Source organism: Sciurus carolinensis, chromosome 2 (genome assembly GCF_902686445.1).
Source record: "Sciurus carolinensis chromosome 2, mSciCar1.2, whole genome shotgun sequence".
Classification (NCBI taxonomy): domain Eukaryota; kingdom Metazoa; phylum Chordata; class Mammalia; order Rodentia; family Sciuridae; genus Sciurus; species Sciurus carolinensis.
This window is the reverse complement of record NC_062214.1, coordinates 51052605-51063356: the sequence shown is the minus strand read 5'-3', so window position 1 is coordinate 51063356 and position 10752 is coordinate 51052605. Positions and strand designations below refer to the sequence as shown.

The following is a 10752-nucleotide window of genomic DNA, read 5'->3' as shown; positions in this document are numbered from 1 at the left end:
CCTCAAACTCAATAATGGCTCCCACCCAACTCAGTGTAACAAAGTCCTTACAACAGTCTACAGAGCCCCCCCATTCTCACCCTGAATATTTCTCTTTCCTCCTCTTGTTTTACAAGTCCCTCTCTCACTCCAACATTCCAACTGTCTGCCACCTCAGGACCTTTGCATATGCTATGTCCTCAGTCTAGAATCCTCTTCTTCTGGGTTCTCACACTTTTTAGTCTTTTGTTTCCTTCTGGTTTCTGCTCAGATGTCACCTAGTCAAAAAGGTTCTCTAAGATTTAAAATAATGCCCCCTCTGTCCCCATTCTCTAGTCCCTTAAACTGACTTCATTTTTTTTCCCACTTAACCTACCCCTATCAATCATAACATTTTATACTTGTTTGGTATGTTTCTGTCTGCCTCCCCACTAGAATGTAAAATTTGTCTGCTGGATCTACAATCCCTGAAACCATGGCCTGAGTATATAGTAAGTACCCAATAAATATTTGTGAGTGAACGAATTAATCAATTCATCTATATGCCAATAACTTCAGACAGTAGTTTCAAGATAGAGTACAGATAAAACCAAATCAGGTTACGCATGAGATAAAAAGCATTCCTAGGTTGTAAGTGAATAAAATCTGCAGCAGATCCACAAAACTCTCCCAAGCCTGAATCCCCAGTGGAAAGTGCAAGAGGAGAGGGCCATCCCTGGCAGTTTTCCTTGCAAGTCTCAGCCCTGTGAACAATTGCAGGAAGCACCTGAGTCTCTAGACAGTGAAGCACAAGACCACTTCAGTGGCTGCTGGTATGTGCTGCTCAGAGCCCCCTTAAGGACTGAGCTCATGCTTCCACCCGCCCTGGCCCCCCCAACACCCCATTGCCGGACATGCTGCCAATGGCAAGATGGATGAGAAGAGCCTGAAGGTCAGGGGGCCAGGCAGCACCAGGTGTTCCACTAGGGGAAGGAGGAAAAACTGGATAGAGTCATTCATTGGACTCCCACCCAGCAATTAAACAAATTAGATGTAGGTATCCAGATGGGTAAGTCTCAAAAACATGATTTAAGTTTTTAAAAAAAGGAAAAATTTTAAAAATATATAAAATATGGTAGCATTTCTTTATTTTTAAGAAAAATACAAAATAATATGTTGTTTTCAGGGATGTAAAATGAAATAAAAGTCTAAAAGCATGAGCCTGAAAGGCATCCACAAATTTCATCATAGGATTTGTTCTAAGGAGAAAAAGAGAATTAGTGCTAAGAAAGAGTATAAAGGGGACTTCAGTGATATTTTATTTCTTACATTTTAAAAATATGAAGAAAATATGACAAGATACTAACATCTGTTAAATTTCAGTAGCAGAGACATGGACAATTGTTCAGTGAGGCTCTATACTTTTCTGTATTTAAATTTTTTCCGAAATTATAAAACCATATAATTCAAACATTAAAAAATAAAATCACAAAATAATCAAAATGAGTAAATATTTAATACGTGTAAGGTAACTAAGAATAAATGTGATGAAAATAAAAACCACCAAAAAAGATCAATTTCACTTTAAAACAGTTCAAGTGTAAAACCAAACAATTTCTGAATTTAAAGACAAAACTGCAATAAATGAAGAATTAATACTCACAACATAATAATTATCATAATAAAGATCTAGTTAAGAAAAATCAATTTAGAGAAAAGCAATAGGCAAAAATAAAAGGCTTATTCACAAATAATGATAATAATAATAATAATAATAATAATAATAATAATAATAATAAGCTATGGTTTGGGTATGGGTTGAGTGTCCCCTAAGGGTCTGTTGTGATTTGGTTTGCAAGGTGCCCTGTTGGGAACTGGAGGAGACTTTGGGAGGTGGAGCTTAGTGGAGATCCTTATGTCAGTAGGGGCGGAGCCTTTGGGAGGTGGAGCTTAGTGGAGATCCTTATGTCAGTAGGGGCATGACATATTCTCATGGGATCCTCCGTATTTCCTGTGCATTTCCTGGTAGTTCTCCTAAGGGCGTGTTATAAAAGGCAGAGGCTGTCCCTGGCCATCCTCTTTCTCTCTACCCTGTTCACTCCCACCAGGCCCCCACCACAGTGTCTCCCTCACTAGAAGCACTAGAAGCCAACTAAAGGGGCCTTCCCTGTCACAGTGACAATGGCTTCCCCTAGGCCAGTTGTCCTTGGCAGATTGAATTCCCCTCCCTTTGCCTGGCACTATAAATTCTCAGGAAAAGCCACACCTAAGAGATTTAGATGTTAACTGCTAAGTAATCTTTCTTTAGATTTAAGGAACACAGAACATGTGGTGACCTTCAAATAAGAGCAGAATGTGTACCTCCCCTGCTTATTCTTCAGTCCTGTGTGACAACTAACACAAAGCATGTAAATTGCTATGAAGCTTAACTTGCAGAAGAGCAATAAGTGTTTCTAAAGAATTATAGAAACTAGCTCCAGGAGGTCAAGGTCAATTGTGACCCTCCTGGAAGAGAAAAACAGGAGTTATATGCCCTACCCAGCATGTAGTCTTCCTGCCCATTGGTCACTACACCTCTTTTCTCTCCCTGTAAAGGCACTTTCACATATCTGAGTTCCCTAAGATGGTCATTTTGGGAGGTGATGATAGCTATCATCTTCTCAGGGTGCCAACCTGAATAGACCTGAGTTTCTTCCCACCACTTCTCAACTCCAAAATATTGGTTTTCAAGCAACAAGCAGATGGACTTGGATCCAGTAACATCCCAATCCTAGACTTTAAACTTCCAAAACTTTAAAATTCCAAAATCTTTTCTCATAATGAGTTATCTCTGCCTGACATACCTCATTGTAGTAACACACAATACAGACTAATACAGAAAATACATTTTTAAAAAAATCAACCCAACACTAATCAAAGAAATATATATCACATTTTTTTTAACCTATCAAATTGGCAAATCTTTTCTTAGGATAATATATAACTGGAAAGATTTAGACAGTTGAGTCAATAATGACAAAAAGAATTTATCTCTCATTAAGGGTAAGAACATGAACTGGTTGAATCTTTCTGGAAAACAGCCTGTCAATCTATAAAAAGAGTTTTCAAGGTGGGGGGGGGTGTATGCCTACAATTCCCGCTACTGGAGAAGGTGAGTGTAATACAAAGTTGCTCCCCCGCCCTTTGCATCACAACCTAGCTTGTCAGTCAAAGCTGCTCTCCCCGCCCTTTCCGCTGCAGCCATTTTTCCCGCCTCCCAACTACTTGTCAGTCTGTGAACATCCTAGCTAGCCATTGTTTCATTGATCAGCTTGCAAGTATCCTTCTCCGTTATTGGTCCCCTGTTAGCACGGTGGAATTCAATTGCTTAGGGATAGCACCCCGCCATCTTTTCTCATGCTTTTCTCTCTCCTACTCACTTTCTTTCTCCTCCTCTCTTGCACGCCCTTTCTCTTTTCCTCTCATTTTCTCTCTTATCCTGCAGGGAGACACTCTGTTTGCTTAATAAACGCCCTTATGTGATTTCCCGTGTCCAGCATGGTTTTCGTGGGTTTCTTACAGTGAGACAGGAGGACCTCAAGTTCCAGGCCATAAGTGAGACCCTGTCTCAAAACATAAGAAAAAATAAAGGAGGTGGTGCTGGGGATTTGACTCAGTGGTAAAGGATCCATGGATTACTTCCCTAATACAAGAAAAAAAAAATTATACTTACTATTACATACCACCAATCACAAAGACTAAAAGTAGTCCATTCTTCATTTCTATGATTCTTTCACAAGAGAACAAAGACATCAAACTGACACAAAAATATTTAAAAAAAAAAAAAAAAAGATAGGATGTCCAACTTGTCCCAGTATGCCTGGGTCTTTTTGTTTGACACAGAAATACCCACCTCTCTGGGAAACCAGGACTGTTGTTCACCCTGGGGAAGAAACAAAATCATTTGGTAATAACTTAAAGCACCCTTTCTGGTGCTCAGAAGGGCTTGCAGAATAATTAGACGAAGGCCTGGCTATTAGGGGAATTTTAAAGAAATCATTTTATTCAGGAGTTAGATGAAGATTCAATGTAAATATTTAAATATTGTCAAAAGCAAATAAAGCATTTCCATCAAACAATAGTCATGACTTCACAGTCTTCAAGAATCAAAGAACTTTCTGAAATTCATTTTATTTATTGTAGAGCTGTTTTATCCTCTAATAATTAAATTGATCATGTCTTTTAGTATTAGGAATAGCTGTATTTCAGTTGTATGGCAGGCTTCAGTTTTTATGATGAACACTAAGTTTTGCAATTAATATTCTTTTCCTTTTTATATTGGTTACTAAAAGCCAAAAGACCAAAATTGCATTCAAATCCTCAATAAAACAAACAAGAGAAGTGGAACCTATTCTGAGCATTAACTTTGCCCATGGTTTTAATTTATTTTTTGTTAGTCTTATTTTCCTTTCTTATTTACCTATTTATTTTGGCACTTGACCACTGAGCTACATTCCAGCCCTTTTTATTCATTTATTTATTTTGAGGCAGGGTCTCACTGAGTTGCCCAAGCTGGCCTTGAACTTGTGATCCTCCTATCTCAGCCTCCTGAGTTGCTGGAATTACAGGCGTGCACCACCACACCTGGAGCCTTATTTTCTCTAACTTTTTGCTTTAGGAAAAATGTTGCACAATATTTATTGTGCATTCTACAAATAATCATTGAACGAACAGAGTTTCAAGTGCTAGGATAGAACAATGAATAAAACCAATTCCTTCTCTCATGGAGCTGGCATTCTAGAAAGGAAAGACAGACCAAAAAATAAAAAAAAAAAAAACAAACAATAAATATATGGCGAGGTGTCAGGTGTCCTGAGTTCTGAAAGTGAGGAAATGGAGACAGATTTCTCCAGAAAGATACCAGTAGCATGCAAAGAGGTTGCCATTATGGAAGGTGTGGAAGGCCCTCACAGGCCTCTTAGGTCAGGGGGACATTGAACTGAATGAATGAGCTGTGAGGATATCTGGGGGGAAGATTGTACCAAGCAGAGGGAATAGCATGTGCAGAGGCCCTGAGGTGGTAGGCTGCTGGTATGTTCAATAAGAATGCAATTTGGCTGCCGGGAAAGTAAGAACAAGAACTGGTAGGACCCTGAGGGCAGAGAGATAAGGAAGTCAGACCAGGGAGGATATTAGAGACCCTGGAAGGGACTTTGAGTTTCACTCCGAGGGGATGGGTGAAGAAGTTTTGGGTGAAAAATGGCATGATCTGACATGTAAGAGACATCTGACAGCTATTTCAATAATGGACTGTGTTTTAGTCAGCTATTTTGCTGCTGAGACTAAATGACCTGATCAGGACAACCGTAAAGGAACAAGAGTTTATTTGAGAGCTCATGGTTTCAGAGTCTTAATCCATAGAAGGCTGGCTCCATGCCTCAGGGCTCAAGGCAAGGCTGAAGAGTGTGGCAGAGGGAAGCAACTCACATGATGATCCAGAAACAGAGAAAGCCCACTCACCAGATACAAATATATACCCAAAGCCACACCCCAGCTCCCACCTCCTCCAGCCACACCCTACCACCTCAGTTGCCACTCAGTTAATCCCTAGCTAGGGATTAAATCACGGATCGGGTTAAGCCTCTCACAACCCAAACATTTCTCCTTGAAACTTCTTGCACTGTCTCACACAAAAGTTTGGGTGGGGGGGGAACCCCTCAAATCCAAACCATAACAGACTGTGAGTGAGGATAGAAGCAGGAAGAACAGAAAGGAGGCAACCGAATAGTCCTCCCAGGAGATACAAACCAGATGGTAACAGTGGAAGCTGTAAACAGTGGTGCGTTGGGCACATTTGACATAAGACCAGCAGGATACGCTAAGGCGTTCAACATCAGGTATGAATGACTCTAAGAAGCTGAAAGTGACATTGATGGGGAGTAGCATGGCATAATGCAATGGTCCTTGACCCTGGATACCCGCTGCAGTCATCTGGTAAATCGAGAAGACTGTCAGTGCTTGGTCCTACCTCCTGGGAAGTCTGGCTTCATTCTGGGGTGGAACATTGGTATTATTTAAAGACTTCTCTAGGAAACAGAACCACTGGAAGAGTACAAAGAGCACTAGTTAGGAATCAGACAACCTGAGTGCAAATCCCTCCTTGGCCATTTCCTCGAATGTGACATCAGGTCTTTAAGCCTAAGAGAGATATAAAAGCAATATAACTGCTATTAATAATTAAAGCCTTTTTAAAGAGTGAGATAAGGTAGGAATACATATAAATAGTAAAGTGAGGCTGCATGACACCCCACCTTCCTCGAATTGGACTCTCCTAAGATCAATGACTGCTTCCCTTTCAGTAGCCATAGGTCCCTATGCCAGAAAGCCCCAGTCAGAAAGGACAGGCTATGGGAGAAACCTCTTACCCACTAATTAAAGGATATTTGTCAAGATCTGATGCCACATCCCCACCTCCCTCCCCAGTCACTTAGTTCTTGGTGGTACTGGTGACCAGATCAGCGAATGGGATGTTTCTGTCTTCAGGGCTTCAGATCACAGGAAGTACTGAGCAAAAATACACAAAGCCAAGGAGGGACAGGCTGAGCAATCAAGAATAAGCAAACTTGAAGGACCACTGGCCAATAATGAGGACCAGATTGACTGCAGTCCCTGTGGGTGATTCATGATGGATCTGAGAAGTAGATTAGTTCCTTCATGGCTCTTTCTATTCCCAGTACTCTGGCACTACAGTCACATGGCACACTTCGAGGACCAGTCATCTCTTCTAGGGGAGAGTTGAATGAATCATTTCTTCTTTGCCATCTTATTCTCTCAAACATCTATTTTAATATCCATATTTGTAAAAAAAAAAAGTATTAAAAATAAAGACTAAGCTCACTAAAGCAAGAGGCGTCACACTGAAATTCTAATTCAGAGAAATTTTTCTAAAATCTTCCATGAAAAAACAATGTCTTAAATTCTTTAGGTGTGGGGCCAAGGTAATTATGTTAGTCATCTTTGCATCACTATGACCAAAATACCTGACCAGAACAACTTAGATGGGGAAAAGTTTATTTTGGTTCATGGTTTCAGAGGTCTCAGTCCATACATAGTTGAGTCCATTGCTTTGGTCAAAGTGAGGCAGCATATCATGGCCAAAGAGTATGGCAGAGAAAAGCAGCTCACCTCACAGTGACCAAGAGGCAGGGGCAGGAGGAGTGGGACCACAGAGAAGATGTACCCTTCCAGGGTAGCCCCCAGTGACCCACCTCCTCCAGCCACACCCACCTATGTACATTTACCACCAAATCTGTTCAAACTATAATGGACTGATGAGGTTACGGCTCTGCCAATCCACTCATTTCACCTCCAAACATTCCTGCATTAACTTAGGAGCTTGGGAGACACCTCAGATCCAAACCTTAATAGTAATAGATGTGCCCTCTGAGGATAGTTCAGATTTTCAATGGTCAGGATGCCCTACAGACTCCCCTAACCCTTTTTTTTGCGGTACTGGGGATTGAACCCAGGACCTCGTGCTTGTGAGGCAAACACTCTACCAACTGAGCTACATCCATCCCCAGCCCGGCTCCTAACCCAATTTAAATGAGCTTAGTAAAGAGCAGAATATGTCCACTCAATGGCCAAGTCATGAGAAAAGCAGGAATGGAGCCAGTTTCAGAAATCACTGGAATCCTCAGTTCAGCTTTCTCTCATGGTGCCTTATGTTGGTTTAAGTTCCTTCAGATTCACATTCACTGTGCACCACAGCTTGCATCCTCCCAGCACTCTGACACTGAGAAAAGCAGGCTTCTTTCCCTTGCTTCTCATTGAAAACATCCTGGAAGAGGACTGCAGTTTCCCTGGCTTGCCACATATGCTCATCCTTTCGGCCAGGAGGTCAAGCTCTGTTCTATGAGAAAAGGAAAGGCACTGAGCAGACAAAAGCAATAGATGTCTACCACAATTCACCCCCATGTTAAGCAACTCATTTAGTCCCTGAAAATGTGCTCCCTAAAGTGTACTTCTGGCCACAGTGGCCACAAAAATCATCAAGTCTGTGTTGATAAATATTCAAAATGGCCTCATCTGTTTCACCCTGACCAATTCATGGGTCCTTTCTCAGGTAGGCATCCATTTATGCAATTGAATCTTTTTAAAATGAAATACTCTATCTAGAGGTCTGAATTTTAATCTAAGCAAATTGTTTCAGGTTATTCTAGGAGAACTAAAAGTCATTGCTGTCAATCACTGTACTAGTCAACCTACTTTCTCTGGCTCTGGATATATCCAGGGAGAATCCCCACCATGAAAGTCATTTGTGATAATGTTCTGCCCACACTGACTTCCACAAACTCAGATTCCCTTAACCCCAGAAAACACTAACTTCCAAAAATGGTGACAAAGGGAAAAGATGGAAGATGCTAGAACTATGTGCCATAACCCCCATATCCCAGCCCTGCTCTTCTGCCTTCCAAGCTGGATGAATAAGTGGTAGAAGAAATTGAGTGGATGGGGGAAAACCTGGGAATTCTCACTAATATTCTTCAATTTGGAGTGAAGTTGATGCAAGCAGTGATTGTGTAGCCTGGGGGAAATGTGCAAAAAAACAAAAACAAAAAACCCTTGCCAACTCCAACTTATCACCCCAGGGACTGGGCAGTCACTGGAATGGGGAAAGAGGTCTCAGGGCTGTAAGAACAGTCTCCAGGGCTCAGAGCTGTGTTAGAGGAAGGTCAAAGAAGGGTCTCCCACACTCCCAGAAAAAGTTAACACACCCTCCTACTTGTGAAGGGAACCCCGAAATGGTCCAATAAACAACATTCCAGCTCAGCATTAGACCCAGGCCTCAGGCAAGGCTGCCCTCAAACTCTCTGACATCTCCCCTCCCCACACTGTAGCTCTAGGTCACAGGAGGGCAAGACCTGGGAAGCGGTTCTCAGAACATAGCTATGCAGGGAAGGTCATAAGCTCAGACAAGTTCAGAAGGGAAACAAATTCTGGAAAGAGTAAAAGAGGCACTACCAATGAACACCAAGACTCTGTGTTTCCACAGGTGCCTCTTCCAACCTTTCCAAAAACACGTCAATCTGATGCCACTTAAACTGTTTGAGTCATGAATATCTGAAAAGAACAGCATTGGAAAAGGACACTTAGAGGAATTAAAATTCAAAGGGCATCACAGACCAGAGAAGTGACTAAAATATATGTTACTGACCAATTTAAAGTACATGAGTGCTGGGCAGGGTGGTGCATGCCTGTAATCCCAGCAGCTCAGGAGGCTGAGGCAGGAGGATCATGAATTCAAAGCCAGCCTCAGCAACTTATCGAGGCCCTAAGCAACTCAGTGAGATCCTGCCTCTAAATAAAATATAAAAAGGGTTGGGGACATGGCTCAATGCTTAAGCGCCCATGGGTTCAATCCCCAGTACCAAAAAAAAAAAAAGGTACATGAGTGCATATTTATGAGTGGCAAGCGCTAGCAGGATTGGAATGATGGATATAGGTCCAGAGAAATCACCACTTCTCCACCTGGATAGTTAGGTCCACTGAAACTAATTTTTTCAAGAAAAGTTACAAACCTGGAAGTTTATATTTAATGCCTCAACTGTAAAATATCAGTAGACCTCCAAAATAATTTGTCAGTCAACTGAATGTGGCCCCTGATCCATTAGTTTTCTGACTGTCTCCACTAAGGAATTACACTTACAATACTGACCCAAAATCTTTTTCTAAGCCTGGTATGGTGGTGCACACCTTTAACCCTAGCAACTCGGGAGGCTGAGGCAGGAGGATCTCAAGTTCAAAGTCTTCAGCAACATAGTGCAACTCTATCTCAAAATAAAAAAATTAAAAAGGCTGGGAATGTAGACCAGTGGTAAAGCACTTCTGGGTTAAATCCTGAGTAACACCCCCCAAAAAAACTATTTTTCTAAAAACCAGCATATAAATTTTAGCAAAACATTAAAATAATTAAAAATGAGCAATTGGGATACTTCCCTAGAATAAAAATTAATTCAATATTAGGAAATCTATTAGTATAACATATTAGCAAATCAAAGTAAAGAATACATAAAAATATCCCTATAAGTCCTTTATAAATTCCAATATGCATACATAATTTTTAAAACAAACAAAATTAGCCCTTAATTGAACAGAAAGTAGTAGATTTCTAGACTTCTCAGGACTTTTAATTACAAGAAATAAAACTCAACTCAAACTATCTTAGAGAAAAAATAAAAGGAATTTATTGGCTCACATTATCGAAAAGTCCAAGTGTATCTTCGCTTTAGAACTGGCTGGAAATCAGAATTTAAACAGGTCAGTACTGACTGGCTTGCCAAGATTTATCTCTGCTTCTCTTTTCCTGTTGGCTTCATTCTCCCTGACTGCCAATGGCCCTTCTCCTTATAGCTAAGAAAGATGTCTGAGAGATGCTTGATTCATGCTTAAAGCTGTGAGTACCAAGAAAAAGAAAGATCACCTCTGCCTGCAGTCTTAGTGGTAGTTTCAAGGTGGATACTAATTGGTGCACACACACATACTGAATCAATCACTGCTGAGTAGAGAGAATTAAGTACCCTGACTGGCAAAGAGTCACTAACTACTCTAGGAGTTCAAGGACCATTAGCATCCAAACCATCTGAAATGAGCAGCGGGTGGTTTCTTAAAGAGACAGAGGCCAAATAGGAGCAACAAGATGTCCCCTTAATTTACATAACATGAAAAAATGAGGAATGACACAAGGATATATAAGGATATGTAAGTAATGCTTATTTAATATCACTCTGGAAAAACTACCTAGTATGCTAGACC

The 10752-nt window shown here is 40.9% G+C and overlaps 1 non-coding gene across 1 annotated transcript; it reads right to left on the bottom strand.

Annotated features, from left to right (window-relative positions):
- Positions 1–7441: 7441 nt before the first annotated feature.
- On the bottom strand, positions 7442–7513 carry Trnav-cac (transfer RNA valine (anticodon CAC)). The gene has a single exon. It is a non-coding gene; the product is annotated as a tRNA-Val (tRNA).
- Positions 7514–10752: the final 3239 nt, after the last annotated feature.